Source organism: Lygodium microphyllum, chromosome 20, assembly GCF_053477565.2.
Source record: "Lygodium microphyllum isolate KBCC chromosome 20, Lygodium_microphyllum_v1.1.10, whole genome shotgun sequence".
In the NCBI taxonomy this organism is placed as follows: Eukaryota; Viridiplantae; Streptophyta; class Polypodiopsida; order Schizaeales; family Lygodiaceae; genus Lygodium; species Lygodium microphyllum.
This window is the reverse complement of record NC_141154.1, coordinates 108,430,121-108,456,986: the sequence shown is the minus strand read 5'-3', so window position 1 is coordinate 108,456,986 and position 26,866 is coordinate 108,430,121. Positions and strand designations below refer to the sequence as shown.

General features: G+C 37.8%; 1 pseudogene across 1 annotated transcript; it reads left to right on the top strand.

Moving 5' to 3' along the window:
- The first annotated feature begins 1,656 nt into the window (after positions 1-1,656).
- Positions 1,657-5,348, top strand: LOC148019240 (putative glycosyltransferase STELLO1; annotated as a pseudogene). The gene is made up of 4 exons (XR_015687552.1): positions 1,657-2,261; positions 2,444-2,572; positions 2,849-2,941; positions 3,572-5,348. The product of XR_015687552.1 is annotated as a putative glycosyltransferase STELLO1 (transcript).
- Positions 5,349-26,866: the final 21,518 nt, after the last annotated feature.

Genomic DNA, 26,866 nt, shown 5'->3' with positions numbered 1-26,866 from the left:
CGAAGTTGATCCCTGAAGCACGAAATGACAGCCAAACCTATGTGGTAAGTGGAGAAAAAAACTTAGAAAAAATACAAATAATTCTAACTAATTGATACACTCTCTCTCCCCAATGGGTGTTGTGCATGTGTTACAATTTAATAACACCGCATGTGCTACAGTTAATGCTTTTCTTCTTCTTCTCTTTGTCTTCATGAATTCTGTCTGTCTGTTTGTCTCTCTCTCTCTCTCTCTCTCTCTCTCTCATGCACACAGACACATGATCCTTATGGGACGCCTAGATGTAGTGAGCAATCATGAAGACCTCTCTCTTTTAAAACAAAAAAAAGTGGCATTCTAAACAGGAAAAGCAACACCAATGTACATGGCTTTGGCAACCAAAGAAATTCTAAGGGAGTACATTGAAATCATGGATGTAATGTTTAATAAAGTATGAAAAGAATAAGAAATTTCTTCAACAAACCCATTACTTGATTCAACCACATAACTCGAGTTTGCAAAAGGTGTAGAGAAACTTTACGAAAAAATTGAGGAATTCCCAATCCTTTCCATAGATTTCCCCATGCTCTTACTTCCATTGTGCATAATGAGTGAATCCCTCATCCTATGCTTTAACATGCCTCCCTCTACATAGTTCAACCATGGTTGTTCTCTGGATACTCAACTAACCCAATGAAACTCTTGCCTTACATCGATTACTGTTTACCTTCAATTATCATATTTTTCTATGTATCCAATGCTATTTCCCTTGCACATCCAAGGCTATTTCCCTTGTGTAAGGGAAGAGATGTTGGAACACTAGAAAACCTGAGGAAGAATAAAACCAAAGTTAAGGGCTACTTGCACATTGTTAAGACATGATTACCACTATGCATTAAGGCTCCCAACAATATACACAGACATGTGTTCTTTTAAAAACAAAATCATAGCAAAACTTAAAACCACTACCTTGTACTCAAACGACATTCGTTATACATCTAGGACACACATACACACAACCTCAACTCTTGTTGAATTTATTAAAAGTACAATCTATTTAAAGAGTCACTAGTTATGCGATTAAATTGAATTCACAATACAAGCAACTCTAAATAGTTGATGCATGCTTCAAATTGGAAAGCATTGGTAATGAAATTATCATAGTGTAGATGTGTTGTGGTTATTAGAGCAACATAAAGTTTATGGATACAACACAACTATGATGAAGATGTAGTCACTTTAGTCATTTTGGGAACGTACCTTTTACTTTCATCCAAAGGGAGCCTTAAGTGTAGGCACCCAGCACCCAACACCCGGTTTGTGTGTGCTAGACTCTCATCAACTAATAAAACCTACTTCTAGAGCAGATGCTTTAAGAGGGAGGCCATAGTCAAAAAGTGGTTGTGCCCAATAGCAGATTCTTGAAGAGCGGGGCCATAGGCCAAAAATGGGTACGCCCAATAGCATACATGGGGACCAATAGGTATATATTTGGGCCATTCACAATCTGAGACATTTGAGGTCGCTTGTGAATGGCCGTGCCTGAGATTCAATTCAAAATGTGGGGTCCATGACTGACGTGTGGGGACAAAAAAAGAATTTTAAAAAAAATAAATTTGGAAAAAAACAAACATTTCTCTTCTAGAGCGCTACGAACTCCTACTCCCCAAGGCAAGCACACTCAGACGCGCGCGCTCTCTCTCTCTTTCGCTCTCTCTTGCCCTTCCTTAAGCTTTGGTACATAGCGTAGAGTGTCTTCGTCTATACCAGCTCTTGCTTCTGGCTTGCTTGCTTGCGAGCCAATTTCGGGCTGTTTCTCTGATCGCCATGCCTGGCTCCTACCTACCAATCTTTGTACGCCCACTCCCATCAAGCCCTATCATGCTGGCTCAAGTTCCCTGTGCAGCTTCCAGACCCTTCTCAGACCTCCCAACCGTGCCATCCATCCCCTCAAAACAACCCAAGTACAAGTACTGGTTTATTTTTTGATAGAATACAATAGCAAACACGACAAGAGCGACAACGACACAGGAAGAACAATGCACCGCAGTTGCACACAGGGTGTCGCGGCCGATGTCTCCTTTGTGCTCAATCGATTCCCAAGCTATGGCAAAGTTGGGCTCCACAGCGACACCATGGACGATGAGGAAGAGCCTCCCTCCCCTTTGTCCGCCCACCACGACCTCGCCACCAAGGAAGCAGCCCAACTTGTGGAGCAGCAGAGGGAGTTCTCCGTCCGTGACCTTGCCAGCAAATTTGAAAGAGGGCAGGCTGCCGCACAGGTTGTTGTAGCTAAGCTGTGTGAAGATGTATGGCAACTATACTGCTTATTAGCTTCATATGTTGTGAGAGTTCACCTTGGGAATTTATAGGACGAGCCTTGGAAATTTGTGTAAACATCTATCAGAGGTGCATTATTGTTGTCTCTTACATGCGACAAAATTTTTGAATGTCCTTTCTCCAGGTGTGGATCAGAGAGGCGACTTCATTGGGCCAGCAAGCTCTCCTTCAGAGGCTTCGCGAAGTTATTGAGGCATTGCAGGGTCGAGTTGCAGGGCGTGACAAAGATGATGCAGAAGAAGCTCTAACTGCTGTGAGTGCATATGCTCCATGATCAATGTGATTGTGCAACATGATACTGCAAGGGACACAAATAATCAAACTCTGAGTCCTGCTTTCAAACCTTTATGCCACATCCAAAGATTAATCATTTCACAGTTAATTCACAACTGCATGAAGTACTTGTCAATCCCCTTGTTTACATGTATAGAATCCTATTTTCTTGGGATGTTATGCTTCAGAAGTGCTCTATAATGTTTTGACTTGCAGCAACCTGATTGACATAATTGTGCAATGTGCATATTTGTAGGTGGAAGCCTTAACGGGGCAAATGGGTCAAAGCGAGGCAGAGCTGGCTCAAGAGAAATCGGAAGTTAGAAAACTAGCTGCCCTTTTTAAACAAGTATGTTACATCTCCAATTATAGCAAACCGGATACTGTTTCTGTCAATCATGCTAGAAGGAAGCCAAAACTCTACTTTCTTTGCTTATTATTCCGGCATTACCTCTATGTAATAGTGCAAAGAGAAGCAATAGATATTGTGGTTTAGGGTTGAATATGTTAATTTTTGGCTTTTATTCCACAAGTGAAGACATTGTTTTGTCTTCTGCCTTAAATGAACATGCCTCTCCTATAAATTGCTTTTAACTAATCATCTCTGTTGAAAAAATCAGACATCTTTTTCTGGCCTTTCAACATGTTTTACATCACGTTGCTGTTAAACTTGAATAGGTTTGTCGAGAGGCTGAAATCACAGTGCTGGTTTTTTCAAATTTGGGTTTTTATTGCAGTTTTTGAGAAATATTTCATGTCCATATATTTTTTAGGCATCTGATTCAGATGCTAAAAGAATGGTGGAAGAGGCTTGAGCAGTCGCCCTGGTAGAGATTGAGTCTGCACGTGCTGCTGTCAGGAGAATTGAAGATGGACTGGTTGAGAAGGAGTGCTTCCATGGTGTTTTAAACTAGATCTTTCACTGGTTATTTTGATTTTTGTTTTTATAGCCTTTAACTCTTTCACGGAGCAAGTTCAGGCTATGGTGAAAATGCAGGGAGGGCAAGTTGTTGCCGTTGGAGATACAGACACACCCAAGTGATTGGAAAGTGAGAGGAGCCATTTTCTTGTCAGTTGAGTAGCAAGCAGCTCTTGGTTTTAGGATCCTTACCCACCTTCCATATGTTTCATATGTGAGGAAGAGTGTTGGATATTTATTTGCAAACCAGCATGGTGAAAAGGTGATCTATGATGTAGACAAGAATGCATCTGTAATAGGGGGGATCTGAGCAACCACTTTGACTTGGAGCTATCAAATAACAGGAGCAATAATTTATTACAATATTTGTCGTTTCATAACAGAACAATTGTCAACCCTTACATTCACTTTGGCCAGAGATCTGTGTGGCCTAGGGGCTTCCCTCTGGAATCTGTAAGCAACATAAATGCAGAGATTTGTTATGGACATGTGCCAAGTGGAAAACAATTTATTCAGCAAGGATTAGCCAATGGGTTCCCTGACGTTGACGCTTCTTTTTATAATACTCGAAAATTAGAATTTGAGTTGTTTGATATCAAGTTTGATACACATGCCCTTCCTGTTGCACTTCCACAAGGTACGATGGCTCCCATTAATCATCTCAATACAGTGTTCCATTCTCAGGCTTTCTGGGCGTTCATGCTTCCTGTATCAGTAAACCCTCGAGTTTCAGACATAATGAGGGGATATTAGGCGCAAAGACTCTTATGGGAGATTGGGGGTTATATGACACTATATCCACCATCGATTGACTGGCAAGATACCTTGAAGCCACATTTCTTTGAAGATGAGAAGGAATTACATGACAGTGTTGACACGCTGACTGACTTTTTGGTCTCTTGGAGATCAAAGAAGGCAACCTTCTCTAAACGAGTTGTTGATTTAAGCTATTCTATGGCTCAAGCAGGTTTTTGGACAGCTCAAGATGTGGTTTATACTGTGGCTTGGCTTCAGGATCTTGTTTCAGTGGGGTATACCCAACCAAGAATGTTCTCTTGAAATTGACAGGAGGAAATCTCTGACAGATCCGTCAGTAGTTGGGAGTTCATGCCTCTGGCACTCCCCTCCACACACCTTGGTGTGGTTGAAGCTTCAACAGTAGGATTTGAAGTTGGAAATTTGCTCAGATGGAGAAAGTTTTATGGGGATGTTGTGTTAATCATGTTCTGTGAGTGGCCAGTTAATAAGACAGCACTTGGATGGAGAATGCTTTATGGCAAAATTTTCAAAACTGTGGTTATACATTCCAAACAAAGTGATCCAGCTTTTGGAGTTGAAGCAGTTGAAGAATGGCAAGCATACAAAACTAGTTTCTTTTACGAATCGCCAAAGAGTGGAGTGATAGAAACTTGCTTTGATGATGTTGAATATAGGACAATTAGAGGAGAATGACTTCATTACCACAGAGTTGTTGACCCATGAGCCATGCAAGCATGCTTGGATGATGTTGTAGATGAGGAAAAAAACCCATTAGCCATATACTCTTGCCATTATTATAGCATGCCAATACAGCTTCAAGTCTTGTGGAAACGATGAGACTTGGAGACAAAAGTGCTTTAAGCACTATCAAATAGGCCCTTCTTTAAACTTTTACCTTTGTTGTGATTGCCAAATTTTGTAGAACCAATTATTAGCATTCAACTCTTTAGTCACCAAGGGATTAATATAAATTGAAATACATGATCTATATATCCCAAACATTCCCTCTAGATGTTGTCACAAAACCAATATCAAATAGCTAATTGGATGGATGATTCTATTTTAATGCACATTGGAGTTTTGTTTATTAACCATCATTTTTCTTTTGCAGATGACTTTCTCAGATCTTAGAGGGTTATCTAAAAAGCAGAGGGTTTCTTGTTTATTAAAGATTATGTTGTTTTGAATTATTGGAACTTACTACAAGCCAATAAAACTAAATTTTGGAATTTGTAGGTTAGTTTGTCAACTTTGTACCTTGAAAATTAACTCCTTTGTAAATTTGGCTTAAAAAGATCATGTTTCTGGTATTTAATTTCATTTAATGTAGATTTTATGTGAGGATCAAGAGTTTGGTGTGGGGTCCAGGCTAGTGCACAGTATATAGATGGAATGATCTCATTAAGCCTTTTTTTAAATTCCAATGGTTAAGACACACAATGTTGGTAGTTGTTCACAAGAATTTTCTCACTTTGGAGGACTTACTTTTCAATTGCAAACCTAGTGGTAAGCATGTTGGACAATGAGAAGTAGAATACCTTTGATTATAAACAAGTAATTATTGCAAAAATTGCTACATGTAGGATAGAAAAAAACTTGATGTTGTTGCATAGACTATGGGATGTGTGCGTGGTGGATGGAATGGCTTTTAGGTTTTTTGTGAGGAAATATAGGTTTGCAAAGAATACACAGGGACTGTGTAAACACGACGAACATAAAATTTTGGGTTATGTTCGAGTTATGATTGATTCTACGTAGTGTAATACGACGAGATTACACAAGATGAGCTTATATTTGGTCCCTTTAAATTCATAATTGAAGATGAAGATTATGATAATGAAGAAACCCAATACAAGAAGAATGTTGGCACGTAGAAAATGTCAAGTTTATTGGTATAAAGAGAGATTCAAGCATGGTAGATAAGGTTGGGGATGAGGGTGGTGGGCCTAAAAAATGCATGTGTGAAGGCTTGAAGGATACTCTCAAGGACACTACATTCAATGCAAGCGACGAAGGTGATCATAGTTTGCACAAGTCAAGTAACAGTCTAATGCATGTTAAAAGCATGCCCAAGAGCACATTGACTTCAATGTCTACTCTTGAAAGTTGGCTCAACTAATGTGAGAAGACTTGCAAGAAGTTGAGGGAGTGAAATCCACTAAGATTATAGGTTTGAGCGTGCCACAAAAGATCTTAATGGTGCACCCTTGGCTTGAGTATGGTGCCATGAATGTGAAGCTTCTTATGGATTTGGAGTCATTGGCAAGCAATTGGCTTGTGTCTTTCTAATTTCATGAGAACCCATATATTGGAAGGTTAAGTGCATCAAATAAGATATTTGACAAATCGAGGGTTCAAGGTGGGAGTGACATCTAGCTCAAAAGATGTAGAAGAAAGCAATGAAGATAATATGGTTGTGGTTTTAGTTGTAGTAGAGGAGATGGATATTTATAATAGCACTCATGAAGGCAAGTGACATATTTTTAACTATTGAAACCTCAAGTAAAATGTTATTTTCATATATGACAAGTACTGGTTTATGAAAGAGTTAAGCTTTAGTAAGGTTTGGGTTTGTTTTAAAATCACTTTTGTATATGTATCTTAGAGTTTATTTCTAATCATTTTGGAGATTAATTTGTGAGAGTCTTGACTTGAAATCATATAAGATTTGATTTTGAGCTTATTGAGGTAACATTGAATGACTATAAAGATAAAGGGAGAGTAAGAGTTGTATGCAAGTATGATTAGAAATGGTTGCATTTGTGCCCTTCAAGATTAGACTTGCATACGGTTCTCATAGAGCATATCAAGTCAAAGTCTCACATCATGGCTGCATTAAAAAAAAAAACTACCAACCATGTAGTTTTGACAAATGCTAGAGGGCAAACCAAAGAAGCTCTTTCATGTAGATCCACAACAAAAGTCAATGAGCTCTTTTCTTCAGCCTACCAAAGAAAGTACCATACTAATAGATTCAGAAGGACCTACTTGTACAGGTGATCCAAATATGCCTTCTTCTTGTGATTTAAATTTGCTTTGTTGGGGACTATGGCAAAGGACCGTGGCTTTCAAAGCATGTGACATCAAAACATAAAATCTATTCTATATGACCTTAAAATAGGAAATAAATGGTATCTAGAGCCATATACAAAAGCTATCTTATATGAAAGATCTCTTGAAATCAAGGTAGATGGATGCTACAGGCACATAAATTGCCCTCATATTTCATGTGGTGGAAATCTCTTTGAAGGTTTTACTTGTGAGTATTGTAAAAAAATTCCCACTCGTGATGATTTTTGCATGAGAGTATATAGGGAGAGTATTGCTATTGAGAAGAGAAGGGCTAGGAATATAGGAGGAAGCAATTAGATTATCTTAGCAGTGAAGAGTTGAAAAATGTGACAGTGAAGTCCAAGACAAACTTGAAAGAAGCCAAGAGAAAGCTATGGTGGTTAGAAGCAAGAATTGTCGTGCTTTCTATGAGGATTAGGTCCTTGAAAGAAGCAAACTTTGAATGCTTTAATAGGAAGGATGTGTGGCACTTTTGTAATAATATAGTTGAGGCTCATTGATAAGGTAAATTTGGAGATAAACAAGCTTTGTGAGACTTTTTTCAAGATGTAGCAAAGAATATTGTACAAACAAAACAAGCACAACGATTTAGTGAGTCCACAAAGGCCATGTTTGAGCTCGTTAAGCTTTGGGGTGGGGCATGCTTGTATGAATTTATGAGTATTAACCTTGGAGGGTTGTCCATGTGCACTATAAGAAAACAAGGGGAGAAAGCAATTCACTTCATGCCTGGAGAGTACGAGTTTATCTTTGAGGTAGTGGGTAAGATATACATGGATGCAAAAAGTAAACATGGAGTAATGTCAATGGTGTCAATTATCATTGTTGAAGATGAGATAGCCATCAAACGTCAGATGAGGTGAGCTTACTAGATCTAATGCCTTGTAGTTTACAACATTTTTTACTTTCAATCATGTAAAGGAAGTGTGTAAGATATTGAAAGTTAAAGTGAACTTTTATTTATGTAGGTGGAATGCAAAGGATAATACTCTTATTGAATTTTATGGAAGTAAATGAGAACATCAGCAATGCCTTACAAACGACACAATTATTGTGGGAGAGGAATCACAGGGTTATAATAAGATAGTGGATGCCTTTAAAAATGATGTGGTGGGAATTTAGGCAAGAGTTTTGATAGTAAACCCTCTTCATGAGAGTCTTCCATGACTAGCTTTGGTAGTGCAAGTCACATGTAATCACTTTGATAGTGTTTTTATTAGAAATCAATGGAATCTTTTGGAGCATTTATGGAGTGCAAAGGTAAAGGATACAATAGGTCCAATAATTGGATAGTAGACGGCGTAAGCTCATGCTTGAAGTTTATCTTGGAGAGCATAGAGACCAACTCTTTATTAATTGGTGTGGATGGAAATTAAAAGGGAGAATTGTGGAAGGGCATGTGTACATGATCAAGACTTTGTAGATTGTGAAAAAAAACCTTAGTAGTCCACTTGATAGTCCTATTCGACAACTTGCGATTGGTAAAGTTTGGATTACACTCAATCATGTTGCAATGGTTTATAACTCATTATCCATTGGCGAACACAAGCTATGGGATGGAGATATACAAAGAAATGATAATTCAAATTGGGTAGTTGCCCAAAGGATTGCAGGCAGACAAGTTTTGGGATTTTACATGTTATGGGGCTGTTTTAATGAGTTGATCAAGTTTAGAATGCATTTTTAGCTCAGCAAACATTTGGTTGCACATTGTGTCCGCTTGTCATATCTTCTTTGGATGCGCCCCTTCATATGGTGTTTAGTGGTGAGAACCATTAATATGCTTGTACCCTTCCACAGAATAGCTTGAAGTCGTGCCTCAACTAGTTTATGATCAATTTTATGATAGAGCTAGTGTTTAATATCTATTACATAAGGGTTTATGAAAATCTTTTATGAAAAAAATAAACCTACAGTAAGGGATTTATAAATTATGGTAAAAGTCACAGAAGGGTCAAGAAAATATCGCAAAGTAGGTTACAGAGGGATATGCATAGCATGCCATGAACACACGTGATATATAGGATTTATATACCAGTGACAACCTCAAGCTTCTAATGGAGGTGCTTATTCTCATCCATATAAGCAAGCAATGGATACAAAACTACATACAGAATAGTTTATGTGATAAAGTTGCATAGAGCGAGTCTTGCTAAAACAAGTGGATGATACTGAGAATTGTAAACCCACTCACAATTCTTAGGCATCAAAAAAGTGTTGTAGAGGTCTGTCTAGAATTTTAGACAAAAGGATTTATATAATAAAGTTAGAGTGAGTGTTGCTAAAAAAAGCAAACAACATGAGAATTGCAAGCCTACTCACAATGCTTAGAAATCACAAAAGTGTTATAGAGGTCCATCTAGAATTTTGTAGCATCCATCTCTACAAATCCCAAATGTTCCTTCAAATAGTTTCGCTTGAGCCATTCATCACCAATTTATACCATTGTGCATCTAACTTGAACATGTTAAAATGATGGTAAGTGACCCCAAAAATATATTGGATCTTCATGAAGTACTCCAGTTCAACTACCACAGTGTTTACATCTATGGTCCTCTAATGGCTTTCTTATTCCAACTTTGCCATTATACCAAAAATAAATATGTGCCATTTTTGGCTGCTATGCCTTCCACTAAAGCTAAAAAAGGTTGCCTATTAGATCACAATGTAGAATATGACTTGTATTAAAAAGTACAAGCAAAGATAGATGTCTGACTATCATGTAGGCATGTATAACAAAGCAAGTTACCCCACCAATTGTTTACCTTGAGTGGGAAACCTCTAGAAAACTCCCATTTCTCCATGCTTACATTGACCCTTGCTCTTGTTAACTCTTCATACAACCACTTGAGAGCCATCAGGGTGGATAATGTCTCCAAATGCTCTAGATTATGGACATGCCATGTTTTGTGAGATGACTTGAAGGCTTGTCTTGTTAGCCTTTCTTACTTCTTTGTAGTCTCTTATAAACTCCATCACTTCTCCATGATTGGATGATGTAATACAAAGTATCTATTTAACTTTTTTGCAAGGGAGTTATCCATGCTTTTCTTGCCCTTGGCCTTGGGCCATCTCTCCAACAATCTAAGGATCCTTTTGTAGATAGCATAGGGATCACATATAAATGACTTGATTTTCAACATATTTTGTAATATAGACCAATAACTCATGAACCAACTACTTGTATACAATGGAACCCTCAAGCCTTTCCTTTTTGCTGCACAAAGCCTTTCATTGTCTTCATGAAGTGCTCAAGGAAGAACATCCACCTATTGTGTACCATCCCTATTATAGATATCTCATCCATAAGGTGTAATAGCAAATGAACTTGGATGGTGAGAATGGAGGTAGCATAATACTTGGATGATAAGGATGGAGGTAGCATAATACTTCTCTTATAGCATGACCACTTCAATGGAGTTTTTATTATTTTCATCTATGGAGACTGTATGGATTTCCTTCTATGATATCCATTACACGTGTTGGACAAGCTTATTTTTCATTTGATCCTTCTTGATTATATTCACATTGTATCAATCAATAATATGGATGTCTATCTCCATGGAGGAATATTATAGTTTACCAAGGCCATCATACAAGGTGTTTTCCATCTATGGAGACTGTATGGATTTCCTTCTATGATATCCATTACACATGTTGGACACACTTATTTTTCATTTGACCCTTCTTGGTTATATTTACCTTGTATCAATTGAGAATATGGACGTCTATCTCCATGGAGGAATATTATAGTTTGCCAAGGCCATGATACAAGGTGTTTTCCATCCTAAGTACAAGTTGACTACAAGGTGATTCTCATTGGTACAATATGAAGAATATGGACATCTATCTCCAATCTCTAGTTAAGCAAGTTTAACTATTATGGATAGGCGTTCTCAATAAGTAATATGACCATGCGTGGTGATTGATAGAGAAATATATTGGTCTAAGAGATCTTTATATGGACCATGCATGACTTTTTTGGGTATACAAAGAATGGTCATGTACATATCACATGCCTCATGGATAATATTTCATATTAATTAGACTCTTGATTGGCACAAAGTGAAGAATATGGATGTCTATATCCACTCTCTAGTTAAGTAGCTTTAACTATTATGCATAGGTGTTCCAATAAATGATATGAGCATGCATATTGATGGATAGAGAAATATATGAAAGGTGGAGTAAGAGTAAAAGCACAAGTGGAAACAAGAAAGAAGCAAGACTTGTGGAGGTTCAAGCAAGAGAGAGCAAGATGGCATGTGGAAACTCCAATGGTCACAATGTGTGACCTCCCTTCCCTTATTCTATTGTTATGTAAAGAATAAAAAACAAAGTAATAGTGTGACGGGTGGCCACCAGCCACCACCACACTTGCAGTGTACGAGTGTGTGGATAGTAAGTACAAGTAAATGTAGGTGGCTAGACAAAGGTAAACTTTAAACCTCCATAATCTTCGACTTAAAGGAAAATGAGTTTGAATGTGGAGAAAATGAAAAAAAGTGACAAAGTACAAAGTGTATCACAACATGATGAGAAATAGTCGTCATCTCATCTTACATCCATCATATTCTTAAGGAAGACATGACGTTCAATTAGGAGACTCTTTGTAAGCAAATTTGTTGGATTCTTGTTAATCAAGATCTTAATAAGCTCTATCTGGTCATCCTCAATTACCTCTTCGATGAAGTGATAATGGACCTTAATACACTTGGTCTTCTATGAAAGATTGGACTATGTACCAATAAATGGCACTCATAGAGTTTGAATCTAATGTAGGAGTCATAGTCATATCAAGGTCTACCACTAGACGATCTAACCATAGGACCTTCTTATTAGCCTTAGTGGCTCCAATGTACTTAGTTTTGGTAGTAGACAAGACCGTGCATTTCTATAACCTAGATATATGAGAAATAGCCCCTCTAGCAAAAGTGAAGATATAGCTAGAGAGGTGGACTTCCAACTATCTGTATGTCTTAGATAGTTAAAGTCTACATAGCTCCATGACTCTAATATCCTAGCCACCATAACAAATGCACATATCTTCAATGTTCTTAAGGTATCTCATGATACCCTTTATAGTGTCCCAATGTTGTCTACTAAGTATCACCATATAATAGGCACCACAACTCCTCTTGCAAATTCTATGTTAGGCCTAGTGGCTATCATGATATACATCCAGCTGGCCACCACAAATGCATATGGGATCTTGGACAACTTGGCCTTCTCATCACTTGATTGGGGACAAAAAATCTTTCTCAATGATTTTCACATGAGAAGGTAATGGGTGCCAATAGGCTTACCACTTACATTTGGAATTGCTCAATGACTTTATGAATGTACTTCTTCAAGTAGAGGAGTCTTTAAAGTGTTTGTGTAATGTGCATCCCAAGTACGCGAGAGGTATATCCCATGTCCATCTCAAATGTCTTCTTGAATTGAGTGCTCAAAGAATTAAGCTCATCATGAGCACTCATACCAATCAGCATGCCATCAACATATAGCATTGAAATGATAAGGCCACCATCATGGTCCTTCATGTAAAGACATAGATCCATATTCCTTTGGAATAAACTTGTGAATGCATAAAGGAATTAAACTTATGATAGGTGTTCTACCCTTTTTATCAGAGCCCTCATGTCACTCAGCTATAGATATCCTTATGAAAGTTCCTATGAAGAAAATCTGTTTTAATAACCATCTCGTATAAGTCCAGATCCATCTGTGCAACCAAGCCCAATATCAATAATAGAGTAATCATCTTGACCACGAGATAATATCACATTTGAGCCAACTCCCTTTTCTTGCATAATATCCTGAGCTACCAATGTAGCCTTATATGCTAGCTTAGAGTGACCACAAGGGGTACTTTTCAACTTGTATACCCATTTGTATGGAAATGCTTGTTTTCCATTGGGCAAAAGAATCGAATCCCATGTATGATTTTTCTACAAAAATGAATCATATCTAGACTACATGACTCTCTTCCAAGAGTGACTACTACTTGTGTGCATAATCTCCTCATAAGTAAGGGGATCACTAGAATTTGCACCATCACATAGTTCATAAAGGGCTCAAAATGATAAGGAGAATGCGAGTCTCTAGTGGAGCATATAAAGACTAGCTTTGAGACCTATATGATAGGTCCTCTCTATCCAACATCATGATCCTATACAACACAGTGATCCTGGGCCACTCTATTATCAGCACAAATATAACAGGCTCTCTAACTAGGCTGGCTATACTATAACAAGAGGCTTCTCTAGAAAGATCACCATACGTATCTTAACTACCTGCTCTAGTCTCATATATCTTTTTCTCATTGAATACAACATGCATAGCCTTTTGAGCCTCGCATCAGCAACACTATTCTAGGGTGGGATGTACAAGGTGGTCAATAGATACTTAATATGCCTCTCATCACAAAATTACTCAAATGACTTAGAGACATATTCAGCCCATTATCAGATTGTAGATATTTCAACCTATGTACTTTGACTGGCTCTCAACCATAGCAAGAAAGCACTAAAATGTAGCTAATGTCTTTGATTTTTGCTTAATAGGATAGGACCAAAGTTTGGGCAAATAATCATTAATGAATATAAAAAATGACTTAGTACCACCTAATGCTTGATAGGGCATAGAACCACAAACATTTGAGTGTACAAGAGCCAAAGGCTCATCCATGTGCATACATAGGGCCTAATTTTATGAGAGTTACATGTTTGCTTGCCATGTAAACAATGATCATAAGAGTCAAAACATGGTTAATCAAGAGGCGAAAAATACAGCAAACAAGTGAGTATTTTCATTCCTTTAAGAGATATATACCAAAGAGGGTGATGTTAAAGAGATATATCATAGCCAAGAGGTGATTAACAAATCTAAGTGTAAGGAAATGATAGAGACTATCAACCTTGATGCCTCAAGAAAATAAAAGATTGGCACGAGTAATCTTCCATATAGAATCACCAAAAGAGACGTGGTACCTTTCATTATCCAACTATCAAGCAGAGATAAGTCTTTTAATCAAAGTTGGGATATGACATATATCATGAAGCACAAATGGAGCACTTATACTTTAATCTCACATCAGCTATGCCAATAATATCAAATGTTGTGTCATCTCCTAGTCGAACCAAACCTGTGACAATATGATAGATATAAAATTGAGGATGATGTAGGGTAATATAAAATGAAGTCCTTGAATCAAGAAGCCAACACTAAGAGTGGAAAGATAGAACATTGATCAAATGAGTAGCATGAAGTGATGAAGTAATACATATTTATTCATTTGAGGTGTATTTCATGGCATTTATTTAGCTTATCTTAACAATGGACTTAGGAACAATGTTGTGATCATAATAAGATTTAGCATTATCTTGTACTTTTCCTTTGCCTTTTTTGCACCTATCATTGTGCATCTTATGGAATTGCGACCTAATATGACCCTATTGCTCACAATAATGACAAGTAAGAGAGGACTTATGGCCACATGACTTATACATGATTACCCACGAGACTTAGACTTGCCTTTATTAGACTATGAATCCCTATGTGGGAGCTTTCGCTCAACCGCTAAGACCCACGGACCGCTTATTGTTTCAAGCGTTCCAAGCCGAGCACTAATGGCTATCTCTCACATAGTCGATGCGCCATCCATATATATGGGTGTAGTGAGCTTACCTCCATGCCAATTGAGTTACCTCCTCTCCCGTGCAAGTGTAAGCTTCAAGCAAGCTCCATCCTTAAGCTTGACTCTCCAAGCTCCATCACTACGAGCAAGAGAAGAGAAGAGAAGAGAAGAGAAGAGAAGAGAAGAGAAGAGAAGAGAAGAAGAGAGGAGAAGATGGAGAGCTTCTCCTCCCTGGTCTCTCATCCTCACATACACTCCCTCACACTCTCACACTCCCTCTCTCAAGCATAAGCTCAAGCAAGCAAGAAGAAGAAGAAGAGGAGAGCCACTTTTGGCCACACACAAGAATAAGCTTCTTATTCACTTTTCAACTTTATATAAAAAATCCTAAATCCCTTTTGGGCGGTCATCCCCTTATCCCCTTTTTTACATGGCCAGCCGTGGCCTAGGCCCTTTTTCCCATTGTCCTTCTATCTTCCTAGCTTCCTTTCCACCGCCCGTCTGCATTTACAAATTGCACGGGTGAGATCCTGGCGCTCCTTAAATTAAATCATGATGCGCTTGTGCTCTTTTAAAAAAGTATTGACTTGCGCTTTTCCTTGTGCGCATTTTTTCCTTATTTAGGACTTTTCTGCGCTTCTTGTGTTTCTAGATTTTTCTTGGCTCGCCTTCGTCTTCCGTTTCACTTTTGCCTTGGCCTTGTCTTTTGCTTTAGCTTTTTCGGATTTTCCACCTTTGTTTGTTTGAGGGTTAACACCTTACTACAATTATTATTCTCATTACCATCTTGTTTGCCTCTCCCTGTGAGTGCATGAGAAGTACAAGTTGCATCAACATTCTTCTTGTTTACTTTCTTAGTAAAATGAAAAGAGACCTCTATATCCTTAAGTTGAAATCCACCTTCAGTAGGGTTTACACTTATAGTAATGTGGAAAGTATCCTAGGACTCAAGTAGTGTAACAAGCAAAACAATAGACTTGAGATTCTCCTCAAACTTAAGACCTTGCAAAGTAAGTTGACTAAAAATGGAATGCAACTCATTTAAATGAGAGGCCATAGATGTACCTTCCTTTATGCAAAGACCCATGAGTTGCTTAAGTCAATACAACTAAGCTACTTAACATAGAAATTACAGACCAATGTCTGGCTTTACGCCCTCTAATTTCAATGGCTTGACTTGCTTCTTTTGTACCAATACTTGCTAAATCTAAGTCTTCTAATACTAGAAGTTATTTCTCTATATTGAAGATAGCGGTGCCATTGAAAGCATTTGAAGCACCTACCATTATGTCTACCAAACAAACAATGTGTGTGATGATGTAATGATAGAAAATTAGCTCCAAAACTAAGCCAAAAAAGCATGTAATAAGAAGAATACTAAGTGATAACATTGTTGTCCACTGCGAGCAAGAAGTATTAAAGTAATGAATAAAGTATCTACTCTTCAAAGGATTGCTCAAAATTGATTTTTAGCATGGTTGTCCATATAAATGTAATAAATTAGCCTATAGGAAAAACATGATAAAGAGAAAGATTCCATTGCTAAGAAGATATGGTAGCAATCCAAATTGTAGAATGCAACTAGTAGTGTAAAGACAAAGCATAAACCATTGAGTACCAAAGACTATCAAAATATCCAAGGTATCAAGTACACATGCATACCAAAATGTATGCCAAGCATGTATCCATCACTAACAATCCACTAACAATAAGCAGCATAAGATGACCAATCAAATGTAGATTAGTCCACAATCACAAACCTTTGCATTGATAGTATATGCATAAACCAATCAAGCATAAGAGAGTCTCCCATTAACTTAAATGAACTAAGTTATATTAAAAAAATACCAAGTACTCTCACTTGAGAAAATCTAGAGTATCCAAAGTAGCAAAAGAAACTCAATGCATAGAGCTCATAGCATCCAAGTGCCCAAAGTACAACATCTATACATTTAGGAGTACCAACCCTCAATTCTTCAAGTCCATAAGTAGAAATCATTGAAGTAAAAAACCACTTTCTAAACAAAACCAAATGAGCTAAAAATCTAATATGTAGAACTCAACATAATCATATCCAATCATAAACAACAATATCAAATATCAACATAACCATGTAGCATACTCGAATAGCTTGTAAGTATTCGATGCATATATATTGATTGTGAATGCTTGCTATCCAAACCAGAACTATTTTTTCTATGTAAAATAGAGATCTAAAATTTTCATAGATTCAACACTATGAATGCTCAATATGTAGTTCTCATTGCACTCTTCATTTTGAGCTATAGACACCTCAATCCGATATCGTATGCAAAAGTTATGGTTAAAATATAAAAGTGCTATCAAGTTGCCATAGTTGTCCACAACTTTTGTAGCATGCTTTGTTTCCACTCAGAATGGATAGAATGGCTCCTTCTTAGCTTAGTAAACACTTAACAAGGCTCAACTAAGCTCTTTGAAGCTCCTCAACTAACCTATAACAAGTGTTGAAGGTAGAGAAGCCAATGTGTATTTCAAATGGACTGAAATAGGGATGCCATGAAAGTTGTAAGTCAAGCTCTCTTCTCAAGCTAAATGCAATGCCAGTGAATTTCCTTGAATGCTAGCTTTGATACTAGTTGAAAGGTGGAGTAAGAGTGGAAGCACAAGTAGATGTAAGAGCTAGGGAGGTCTAAGCAAGAGAGAGCAAGATGATACATGGAAACTCCAACAGTCATAATATGTGACATACCTTTCCTACTATATTGCCATGACAAGAATAAATAATAAATTGGTAGTGATGAGTGGCTACCACCTACAGTCTACATGTGTATGGATAGTAAGTATGCATGCAGTCTTTAATCCCTATCAATATATTGATTTGAGGAATCTTAATGAGGATCATGCATGAATTTCATCCTTGCTCCATCTTTCTTGGAAGACCACCAATGCACATGGCAACAGTGGACTAGAAGACCTTGTAGATGCAAGATATCGAGATATTGCTAAATGGAAAATAAGGTTATCTAGCACGTATAATGGATATCATAGAAAGAAATCCATATAGCTTCCATAGATGCAACAAAGAAAAACTCCATTGAAATAGTCACCCTATTGGAGAAGTATTATCCTACCTCCATTCTTACCATCCAAGTACGATTACTAGTACACCTTGTGGATGAGGTATCTATAATAGACATGATACACAATAAGTAGTTGTTCTTCCTTGTACACTTAAATAAAGACAATGAAAGACTTTGTATGAGGTTCCATGGAATGGTGGTGATCAAAGTGTCATTGATCTATATTATAGAATATTCTAAGAATCAAGTTAGTGATCCCTATGGTATCTATAGAAGGATGCTTAGATTATTGGAGATGTGGCCCAACTCCAAGGGCAAAGAAAAAGAGGATGGGTAACTCCCTTGCAGAAAAGAAAAAGGGTTTGTATATAATCACATCTAGCCATGGAGAAGTGAGGGAATCTATAAGAGATTGCAATGGAGGGGAATGATGGTTGGCAAGATATGCCTTCAAGGCATCTCACAAAACATAACATGCACATTATCCAAAGCATTTGGAGGCATTACCCACCTTCACAGGTCCCAAGTGGTTGTATTAAGAGTTACAAGAGCTACTAAGGAGAAACATAAGCATGGAGGAAGGGAAATTTTTTAGATGCATGCATGTGTGATAATCAAACATCTTCTTTTATAGGAAACCTTTTTTAGTGGAGGGTGTAGTCCAAAAATAAAAAACCTTTAGTTGTGATGTGACAACAAAGTTTGAATAATAGAGCCATCATAGGCGATGCCCATGGAGGAATATTATAGTTTACCAAGACCATAGGCCAAACACTATATGTGATTACCCGTTGACCAAAAGGGTTGACCCCATCCATCACAAGGTTGAGTCTCATGTGTGATGGCTTCTTCTCAAAGTCAATCCATTTCTCCTCAATATGTTTCCAAGCTTTGAAATTTGTGGGAAAGCATAGCACAGTATCTGAAGATCGATTTTTTGAGTGCCATGACATAAGAGTCACCAAATTCTTTGACCTAAATAGGTGTTGGATCCATGGCAAAAGAGAAAAATAGAAAGGCACTTTGTCCAATTATTGTCTCTGTCAACAAGAAGAGAATTGAGAGTGAGAGAAGAAGAGTAGAGAAGAGAAAATAGTGACGATGAGAGAGAAAGACTAGAAAAGTAAAAAAGAAGAGAGAGAAGCCATAGAAGCTGTGAACAAGGAGGTGAGGTAAGAGGTATAAATGCATTATTGTCCAAAAGATGTGAAAATTTACATCTCACCCCTTTTATACCTATGTTAGTGTGACAAGGTATTGCTAATAATTCCACACTAAGATATTTTTTCTTTCCAGCTTCTTGCAATCAATTCCTTTCCAAAGGTTTTTGCCCAAAAAAACAAACTTATAATGGCTAGAAAGGATGGATGAAACAAAGAACTACTATGATTTCAACTATACAAAGTATGAAAAATGAATGAAGATTGAAGACATGAAGGTAAGCCTCAAGTGTATATATTATCCCAATGTCTTCAAAAGAGATTGGAACGTTTCAGTCTTTAAGAAACAAGCTCAAGAATGAAGAGATAGCTTGCTGTAAGAACACACCCTATTGGACAAAATCTACCATAACTTCTGACAGAAGTGTCCAAAATGAATAAAAACTGTTCTAAAATAGACTATTGTTTGAACCTTGTCTACTCCATAATTGGCTCCATTGTAGTTATATCTTAGCCACTAATGTATCATGTAGGTAAGGAAGCTCATCTAATATAGCTTCAAGCCTCCAATAAGCTTCGTCTCATGCTGACCTATGATCTCCTCAGGGATGTATTGAATAAGATCTTCTTCATCTTTAGGTGGTTGCTCATCAACTATATACACAATAGTACCATAGAAGGGCTTGAGTTGACTAACATGGAATACATTATGATTCTTAGTAGAAGAGGGTAGTTTCAATCTATGCGCAAAATCTCCAATGCACTTTAGAATCCTGTAGGGTCCATAAAACCTATGAGTAAGCTTGTTACTAGATCCATCCTTCAAGGTAGAGTAACGAGACTTGGATACTTTCAACAAAACTAATTCTCCTTCTTGGAACTCTAAAGGTCATCTCTTCTCATCTATATATATCTTCGTTTGCTCGTGATAGTTTGGGTTGAGATATGATGTTTTGATAAGTTTTGTAATGTGTTTGTTTGGTTATGATAGGGTTTGTTTTGGTTCGTTTTCTTTCTATTTGAGAGGTTGGGGTTGTGAATTACTCTTTTAAGAAATTATTGAGAGTGTGTTGGATGGTTTGAAGTGGTTTTGGTTTGAGTTGTATGATTTTTATATCTTATGTTGATCATCTATAGTGTTATGTAGAGCCTTTATCTTTGTTTTGTAAGCCTCTGTTTGCTTCTATATCTATTTTGATGGATGGATGTTTGGATTGGTGAATGTTTTATAATCTTGGAGAAGAAAGAATACATGCTTGAAATAGCTCGAAGAAGTAGTTAAAGAAAACTTGAAGTGAAGACTACAGTGATAGTGACAATAGTGAGCTCTTAAGGGACACTGTAGTGGTGGGGACTTTTCGTATCAGACCTATCTCTTGGGAGAGGCATCCACGACCAAGAGAGTATTATTGAGGATTATTCATTATAATTCCAATGTACTATTGAGAGAAAGCATATGTGAGAGAGATAGAGTATGAGAGGTAGCCAATTTTTTATGAGAAGCATTGTATTTACATGAGAGAGACTATGAAGACTATGAAGATGATGAAAGATGAAAACTATGTGATGAATTCCATTCAAAGTTAATTTTTCTTTTGTATCACTGTGGTTCTTTGATGATTTCTATAAAGGATACATTGAAGATTTGGTGTGAATAAATTTATGAGAGAATTGTTGTATGATGATATGTGAAGATTGGTGTTGTTTTTCTTCTGATGATTGATTAAAATATAAAGAACATGCTTGTTGATGTGTCAAGATAGATTATCTTGTAGTAGATTCCTCATTTTTCTTGGTGTTCATCTTGGGGCTCCATGTTTTTGGTACGTGGCTAGGGAATACTACCATCAATAAGCATCAACAGAGAATGAAAATAGAAGAAGTGGAGTGGTTGAAGAGGAAGAAAGCAATGGAAGATTGTAGAATTCTTACTATTGTTGAAAAATTGGAGATTTTCATTGTTTCCACAACCACTTTCTACAAGAAGTGCATTTCTCAATGGAAAAAGCATGTTATTATCTTGATACAGTCTCTATGTGATAGATTGATCCACTGTCATCTGACGCTACAAAAAGTTATATCACAATAGCCACTTATTTTCCACAAAATTGAAGACTGAATAAAAAACAAAGAGAATGACTATCCATGGGTGTTTCGGCCTTCATTGAAGAATTTCCAGACATTGTCAAGCGAAAGATTGTGGAGAATCTTCAAGAGTTGTGGTTAGTTGAAGTTCACAAGAATAAGAAAGAAAAGAGTTAGAATTTTGTTCGTGGATGCTCAACAGCAAGATATGTGGAATGCTTGGTGCACTGATAACCTTTTGTTTGTCCAATTGACAACCCATTGGAAGCTAGTAGACAAAGTGTTATTCAAAACCTATGCTATTGAAACCTCCAAAATTAGTATTATGAGGACAATGACATTATGCCGATTCTCAAAAGAATGAATTTTGATGCCTTTAGAACTGAATTTCTTTTCCTTTGTAGTAGTAGTGGAATGAGAGCTGAATTTAGAGACTTGGAAAAGAAGAAAGTAGAAGAATGTTGGCGAGAGAGTTCTTTATAGACTGAAGTGCTTCTGATTTTGTTATATTGAGTATAGACAAATTGGTGGGTGGAGCTAACTTCTTGATGAATGATGCGAGCAAGAGGCAAGCACTAGTACGAATCCATAGATACATGAGAAGGCAAAAGGAAAAAATCAAACTTGAGAACAAGTTAGCAATAGAAGCCTCCTTTGACGCCCTTGCGGCACTCTTTAAAGAAGTTCCCATGGCAAATCAAGGTCTCATTCTTAGCTAGATTTATCTTTAAAATATTGATGATAGACTAGAGAATGTAGTCCCATCACCAATCTTTAAGGGGGAGTACGATGAAGACTGTGATCTTCATGTAGCTGAGTTCGCAGTAGCATGTATAGCCAATAATGCCAGAACCCTTGAGCATTGATTGGCAATATTCCCTGCCACTTTCAAAGAAGGTGCAACATTTTAGTGGCATGAGAGACAAGCAGCATAAACTTTGGGCACATGGAACAACTTAAAGGTGGCTTTCCTCACCAAATTCATGGGTGAAGGTTTTGAAGAGTATATGTGAGAGAAGTTCATAAAGCTAAGACATTCCTCTAGAAAACTTTGGAAGCATATGTCTCTAGAATAGAATCTATACTGAAGAGATTGACCAACCATTACTTGGGCAATGTATCTAGAAGGGAGTTTTTCTTAGAGGCCTATAACTAGAAGTTTGTAAGTTTGTGGAGTTGAGAAGACTAGCTAGCTTGCAAGCTGCAGTGGAAGGTATAAGGTTGTATGATGAAGTTGAAGCAATGTTGTCAATGATCTCAAGAAGAGGAGTCTTACCTCCTCCCATGCTAAGAAGGGTATACCCACCAAATATAGTCTAAGGACTATTTCCTACCCATACTCTTAGATGCAAACAATGCCATAGTACAACGCACTAAATCCATAGTGGTTGCTGCAGACAACAGTACCTCAAATGATAGCTCAATCACAACAACAATACCCTCAAATAATCCCCCCAATGGCAACTCAACAACAATAGTGGAATTCTACCAACTAGAACTAACAACCACTAGTCTCAATAGGAGCTTTGAATCAAAATCATAATAGAGGACCCTATAGATCAACCCAACTAGTCCATACTATGATTATATACTTTTCACAATCCTACTATGAGTACTCCATGAGGAGAAAATTTGAAGGACTATTTGTTCAATTTAGTTGAGTTTATGGATGTGATTACATAATAGCTATATAGACACTGAAGGTGAATATCACTAGTGTATCTAGTACTGCAAGTGGTGGAAGAGATGTGATGTGATTGAATACATGGTGTGAATAGTATCGTCAGTAGACATTTAGCCACTTAATGTATCCAAAAACTATTTCTGGAGCCTTTTGTTCATACTATTTAAGAAAGGACCATATAGAAAACATCTGCTCTTTAAAGGAGATGCATGGATGAAGGAAGCAAGACGTATGGATGAAGGAAGCAAAATAAAGAAGCAAGATTTGACTTATTGGAATCCAAGATGACTACCTAAGATATCAGACCAAATCTTAGAGATTTTGGTCCTTATTTCGGTTGAAGGAGATTTCCCTCTCAAAGTTACAAAGGATGACAGTCCAACGATGACCAGAGATCGGAAGTAGTGTTACAGATGTGGAGAAAAGTGAACAATCTCACAAAATTATCCAGATCCTAGAAGGTCAATGGATTACAAGCCCTTATGTAGTCGAGGCAAAGGAGAAGACCACATTGCAAAAGACTGTCCTAGTCCACCAGCTCCTATGAAAGCCAACACCACTGATAACCAACAGAAGACCTAAGAACCTACCTCCAATTTGGTGAAATTGAAAGTTTTCATAATAACATGTGCTAAGAAAAGAGAACCCACAGTTCCAAAAGAGAAAGTTTCCTCTGCCCAAAGTATGAAGTTCAATTTATCAAAAGAGAAACATAACAATATAGAACAAAACAGTGCAACAATATAGAGCAGTCCAGTGCCACAGAAGGATATAGAGGCAGTTTGTAGAAGCAAGACCAGGATGTAGAAGTACCCGCAGCGATAGAAGAAGTTCAGGTATTGCCACTGCTAGAAGAAAGAGGAGAGTGAGTGTTACCCCATTTCCTAGCTGGTTGGAGAAGCCCATGGATCCTATCAAAGAGTATGACTTGGTCAAAGACTTAGACACATTCAAACCAAACTTAACATTCCGATAGTTGCTGATGTTGTCTCCCAACTGTTGTTTGAAAAAAATTTAAAAGCATATTGACAAGAAGGCGTGGCCTAAAGTTTTCCCCCACATTGGCCACTAAGTCCAATAAAGCCCTAGAACTTGTAAAAGAAGTGGATGTGACTAACGCCTTCTTGGATCTTAGTATCCCATAGATTGGCATTTGGATTGAAAGATGTTTTATTGCACATGCATTGATTTTGATGGATGTTCATTAGTGAACATAATGACGGATGTGACAATGAAGGATCTAGGCCTATAAGGCATGCAACCAATACAATTCCTTATTAGACTAGTAGACTAGAGTAGAATTAGGCCTTTGAGCATTCTCTCATACGTGAAAACAACTCTTAAAAGAAGAGACTATTGCCTGACCTATTTGGTTGTAAAACTAAATTCATATGGAACCTCATATGCTCTATTGCTGGGAAAACCATGGCTTTTTCAAGCAAGAGCATGCACAGATTGGTTTAAGGGAGACCTAACCTTGGGTAGAGAATCCAACAAGGTGGTAGTAAAGTTGCATGGCTCGCAAAAAGTTAATGAATCCATCTCTATCGAAGTCTTAATAGACTCCTCCAACGAAGTTATAGATGATACATTAGTAGATGAAGAAGCTGTGAAATAGATCTTTCCCAAAAAAATAGAGGCACAGTCCCCTAATAATGGGCATTGTAAGCTAACTCCTAAAAGAACCAAAGTCCTTGTTAATGGATGAATACGTGCTATCTGAAGAACCAGGAATGACTTTTGAAATTACCTCTAACAGTGAGATAGAGGTATGAATGTACTGTTCTCCCTATTATATGGCCACAACAAAGTCAGAGACAGACATAGAAGGAGAGCTAGAGGTAGAGGCAGAGGCAAAAGATACAACAGAGAGTTTGTTTTTCTCCTATAGAGTCCCTACTACAGAGATAGAGCCAAAGTCTAAAGAGGACGATGATAAAAGTCAAGATGAAGATTATGGTAGTGAGGTAGATGAATCTATTCAATAGAAGAGGATAGGAACAAGGAGGAAGTCTCGGAGGCTACAAAAGCTATAGATTCCATGTTGTTGGACTGAATGACTTTAGTACCCTTTGGATTAGTAAATGAATCATAGCATATGCACAACCTCCATAAGAAACAGATTACGAAGAATAAGCCTTTTTTTAATAGCGACTCTTCTTGCCCTAATTTACTCTTCTCAAGAAAGGATGATGATGATGATGTACCTTGCCAACAAAAACCAATTCTATAGCCCAAAGAGGACTCAGATAGTTCTTGTTTTGTGATGTTCTTTGAGGCATCCTCAGAAGATGAGTCTTCAAATTAGGAAGTAATTAGCTCTCAAACAAAATTCAAAACCACCATGATACCATTTTAGCACCCCAAAGAGCCACGCTAGTCCCCATGGAATCAAGAAGTCACTTCTAGTGGAGTATTAGACGAGGAGGTCACTCCCTTAAAGGAGTCAGATCTATACCTAGAAGCAGTCTATGGGCCCTTCATCTGCGAAGTGGAAGGTATAGAGGTGAGCTCAAGCTCATCGCCAAGACCCACGGACCGCTTATTGTTCAAGCGTTTCAAGCTGAGCACTAATGGCTACTCCTCACATCGTCGATAAGCTATCCATCTCTATGAGTGTAGTGAGCTTACCTTCATGCCCGATCGAATTGCCTCCTCCATCAAGCACTCCGGTATTTCCATAATCCAAGTGCAAGCTTTAAGCGAGCTTGATCCTCAAGCTCCACGCTCCAAGCTCCATTGTCGCGAGAAGAGAAGAGAAGAGAAGAGAAGAGGAGAGGAGAGGAGAAGATGGAGAGCTTCTCCACCACAGTTCCTCACTCTCACACATTTCCTCACACTCACACTCCCTCTCTCAAGCATAAGATTAAGTAAGCAAGAACAAGAAAAAGAAGAAGAAGAGAGCTAATTTTGGCCACACACAAGAATGAGCTTCTCATTCAGTTTTCAACTTTATATACAAAACCCTAAATCCCTTTTGGGCGGTCATCCCCTTATCCCCTATTTTACATAGCCAATCGGCTTTTTTTTCCATTGTCCTCCCATCTTCCTAGCTTCCTTTCTACGGCCCCTCTACCTTTACAATTTGCACGAGTGTGAGCCCAACGCTCTTAAAATAAATCATGGTGCGCCTTGGGCTCTTTTACAAAAGTATTAACTTGCACTTTTTCTTGTGCGACTTTCTCATTGATTTAGGACTTTTTTACACTTCTTGTGTTTTCATATTTTTATTGGCATGTCTTTGTCTTCCATTTTACTTTTGCCTTGCCCTTGTCTTATGCTTTAGATTTTTCGGATTTTCCACCCTATTCGTTTGAGGGTTAACATTATCTCCTCTTAGATGAGTGCCAGTCCCATGGCACTCTCCGTCATAGGTAGCATGCTTTGGCGTGCATTGAAGTCGTGGATGGAAGGGACTATTGTGGTTTGCTGTGGAGTTTTGGTGGTGGTGCAGATGAAGGTCGTTGGGGGCATGTTGTTGGCTTAATTGGTTGGTGATAAGATTGTTGGAGCTGGTGATAAGACTGTTTTTTGTTGGGAGTTGCACTCATGGTTGGCATATGTGTTGATGTTCTGGGGATTCTGCTTGGACGATTCTTTGGTGGGCTTGCATGGTGATAAAGAATAAGAATTCAAAGTTGGTGATAATGCCGTCTTTTGTTGGGAGTTGCATACATGACTGGCACATGTGTTGATGTTTTGGGGATTCTGCTTGGACGATTCTTTGGTGGGCTTGCATGATGATAAAGAATAAGAATTTAGAGTTGAGTGTTGATGAAGAGCTGACGATACTTTTGTTGGAGTCTTTAGTACCTGCAATTGAAAACTTTTCACATGGTCTCTCCCTAGGGGTTAGTGCTAGTCTTTTTATAGTGCATGACGTAGTTTGATTAG